Source organism: Triticum dicoccoides, chromosome 3B (assembly GCF_002162155.2).
Source record: "Triticum dicoccoides isolate Atlit2015 ecotype Zavitan chromosome 3B, WEW_v2.0, whole genome shotgun sequence".
Lineage (NCBI taxonomy): Eukaryota > Viridiplantae > Streptophyta > Magnoliopsida > Poales > Poaceae > Triticum > Triticum dicoccoides.
Window position 1 is genome coordinate 379,118,575 of NC_041385.1, and position 4,323 is coordinate 379,122,897.

Genomic DNA, 4,323 nt, shown 5'->3' on the forward strand with positions numbered 1-4,323 from the left:
CATTTTCTTTATTTGGACTTTTTTTATTTGGCCTTTCTCTTTTTTTATAAAGTCCAAAGTCTCATCTCGACTTGTGGGGGAATCATAGTCTCCATCATCCTTTCCTCACTTGGGACAATGTCTAATAATTAAGATCATCACACTTTTATTTACTTACAACTCAAGATTACAACTTGATACTTAGAACAAGATATGACCCTAAATGAATGCCTCCGGAAGTGTACCGGGATATGCAATGAACCAAGAGTGACATGTATGGAAGAATTATGAAGGTGGCTTTGCCACAAATACGAAGTCAACTACATGATCATGCAAAGAGCAATATGACAATGATGATGCTGTCATAATAAACGGAACGGTGGAAATTTGCATGGCAATATATCTCGGAATGGCTATGGAAATGCCATAATAGTTAGGTATGGTGGCTGTTTTGAGGAAGGTATATGGTGGGTGTATGGTACCGGTGAAAGTTGCGCGACACAAGAGAGGCTAGCAATGGTGGAAGGTGACAGTGCGTATAATCCATGGACATATCTTCAGGACTGAGAAATAAAACACCTCTCTTCTTCGGAGTGGTTTTAAGAATAGGCTCAGGGGTTGGATCAATTGGCTCAGGAGTTGCCTCAGGAATTGGCTCAGAAAGAGTCCAGTTATTTTCATTAGTCAACATATTATTCAATAGTAATTCAGCTTGGTCGACTGTTCTTTCCCTGAAAACACAACCAGCACAACTATCCAAGTAGTCCTTGGAAGCATCGGTTAGTCCATTATAAAAGATATCAAGTATTTCATTTTTCTTAAGAGGATGATCAGGCAAAGCATTAAGTAATCGGAGAAGCCTCCCCCAAGCTTGTGGGAGACTCTCTACTTTGATTTACACAAAATTATATATTTCCCGCAAGGCAGCTTGTTTCTTATGAGCAGGGAAATATTTAGCAGAGAAGTAATAAATCATATCCTGGGGACTACGCACACAACCAGGATCAAGAGAATTAGACCAAGTCTTAGCATCACCCTTTAATGAGAACGGAAATATCTTAAGGATATAATAATAGCGAGACTTCTCATCATTATTAAACAGGGTGGCTATATCATTCAACTTGATAAGATGTGCCACAACAGTTTCAGATTCAAGGCCATAAAAAGGATCAGATTCAACCAAAGTAATAATTTCAGGATCAACAGAGAATTCATAATCCTTATCAGTAACACAGATAGGTGAAGTAGCAAAAGCAGGCTCAAGTTTCATTCTAGCATTAAGATATTGCTGCGTCCATTTAGCTAATAATTTCTTAAGATCGTATCTATCTTCGCAAGCAAAGATAGCTCTAGCAGCTTCCTCATTCATAACATAACCCTCAGGAACAACAGGTAATTCATAATGAGGGGGGAGAACTCTCATCATCACTATCATCAAAAATAGCATCTTCAATAATTTCATTCTCTCTAACCCTAGCAAGTTGTTCATCAAGAAATTCACCTAATGGCAAAGTTTCATCATAAGTATCATGCATAGGGGAAGTGGCATCATCAATAACATGCGACATATCAGAATTCATAGCAGTAGCAGGTTTAGGTGTCGCAAGCTTACTCAAAACAGAAGGAGAATCTAGTGCAAAGATAGATGGCAGTTCCTTACCTCCCCTCGTAGTTGAGGGAAAAATCTTAGTTCTTTTATCTTTCAAGTTCCTCATAGTGATCAACAGATATAAATCCCAAGTGACTCAAAGAATAGAGCTATGCTCCCCGGCAACGGCGCCAGAAATTAGTCTTGATAACCCACAAGTGTAGGGGATCGCAACAGCTTTCGAGGGTAGAGTATTCAACCCAAATTTATTGATTCGACACAAGGGGAGCCAAAGAATATTCTTAAGTATTAGAAGTTGAGTTGTCAATTCAACCACACCTGGATAACTTAGTATGTGCAGCAAAATATTTAGTAGAAAAGTAGTATGATAGTAAAGGTAACAGTGGCAAAAGTAAATAAGCGAAACACAAGATGTGAAAAGCTCGTAGGCATTGGATCAGTGATGGATAATTATGTCGGATGCGATTCCTCATGTAATAGGGTGACACAAAACTAGCTCCATTTGATCAATGTAATGTAGGCATGCATTCCGAGTATAGTCATACGTGCTTATGGAAAAGAACTTGCATGACATCTTTTGTCCTACCCTCCCGTGGCAGCGGGGTCCTAGTGGAAACTAATGGATATTAAGGCCTCCTTTTAATAGAGTACCGGACCAAAGCATTAAGACATAGTAAATACATGAACTCCTCAAACTACGGTCATCACCGAGAAGTATCCCAATTATTGTCACTTTGGGGTTGTCAGATCATAACACATAATAGGTGACTATAGACTTGCAAGATAGGGTCAAGAACACACATATATTCATGAAAACATAATAGGTTCAGATCTGAAATCATGGCACTCGGGCCCTAGTGACAAGCATTAAGCATAGCAAAGTGATAGCAACATCAATCTTAGAACATAGTGGATATTAGGCAAACCCCAACAAAACTAACTTGATTACATGGTAAATCTCATCCAACCCATCACCGTCCAGCAAGCCTACGATGGAATTACTCACGCACGGCGGTGAGCATCATGAATTTGGTGATGGAGGATGGTTGATGATGACGACGGTGATGAATCCCCCTCTCCGGAGCCCCAAACAGACTCCAGATCAGCCCTCCCGAGAGAGATTAGGGCTTGGCGGCGGCTCCGTATCGTAAAACGTGAAGAAACTTTCTCTTTGATTTTTTTTCTCCGCGATATGGAATATATGGAGTTGGAGTTGAGGTCGGTGGAGCGTCAGGGGGCCCATGAGACAGGGGGCGCGCCCAGGGGGGAGGGCGCGCCACCCACCCTCGTGTACAGGGTGTCGGGCCCCTGGCCTTGATTCTTTTGCCAATATTTTTTATATTTTCCAAGGCTTATCTCCGTGGATTTTCTGGTCATTCCGAGAACTTTTGTTTTCTGCACAATAAACAACATCATGGCAGTTCTGCTGAAAACAACGTCTGTCCGGGTTAGTTTCATTCAAATCATGCAAGTTAGAGTCCAAAATAAGGGCAAAAGTGTTTGGAAAAGTAGATATGTTAGAGACGTATCATTCCTCCCCAATCTTCTGGACGACGCCACGCACTCCCCCTCGACCCCCTGGACCTCTCCCCTCTCTTCCAGGACCCCCTCGCCTCCTATGCTCTCTTCCCGAGCGCACCGGAGAGCGCAGCGCCACCGCACCCGTAGCCACCGTGCTCCCCTCGCCTTGCTGCCGTGTCCAACAGCTTCGCCTCATTGCCCTCGCGTTCTCCGCCCGCCCAAGCAAGCCAGGACGAGCCACAATGCCGCCACCATTGCCGTCTACAACCTCGGATCGCCGGAGATCCCCTCCGCCACAGTGCCCGCTCCGGACCGTCTCCGAGCTTGCCGACCTGCTCGTCCGACTCATCGTGAGCCACTGACCCCCCCCCCTCCTCTGCGCTCTGTTTGCACGCTGTAGCTTTCGTTCCGTCGCAGAACGAACCACGCCGCCGCTCGATCTTCTCGCCGTCGTGCCCACAGTCGCCGTAGCTCGCAGCCGAGCACACCCGCGTGTTTGGAGTGTCGCGTAGGTGCCATAGGAGCTAAGCATGCCACCTCACAGCCACCGCAGCCCTGTTCCCAAGCGCGCCCAAACTCCGACGGCCGCAAAAGAGCTCGCCGCCGTCAACTTCGGCTGCCCCAGCCCCTACCACTTGCACCTATGGATGCGGCGCACGTCCAGCAACTCGTAGGGCCAAACCGCGAGCCAAACGGTCGGCGGACGATGAATCCCGAGCGCCTCCGCCGCTCTGATTGGTCGCCGGCGGCTAACCCGCCGGTGCGTCTAATGTGGCAAAGTCATTAGTGGCTAATGACGCCCTAACTACCCCCCCCCCTAGCTCACTGACACCTGGGCCCCACGCCCTAACTAACCCCAGCTTTATTTCTGCTTAGGATTAGTTAAACCAGAGCGGCCCCACGCGTCAGCTTTGACTGTGCTGACATGGCATTTGACTGGGCCCACCTGTCAGCGACACAGATGACACTGGGTCACTGACCAGTGGGCCCCACTGGTCAAGTTTGACCTGGACCGACCCTGTTGACCTGCTGACGTTACATCAACGTCATGCTGACGCAATTATCCATTTTCTGGATTAAAACAATTCAGGAAATTCAGAAAATTCCCAAAAGTTCTAAAATTCATAGAAAATTGTCTGTAACCCCAAATAAGATAAATTATATATGGAAAATGATCAGAAAAATCCAATCTATCCATCTATACCATTTCCATG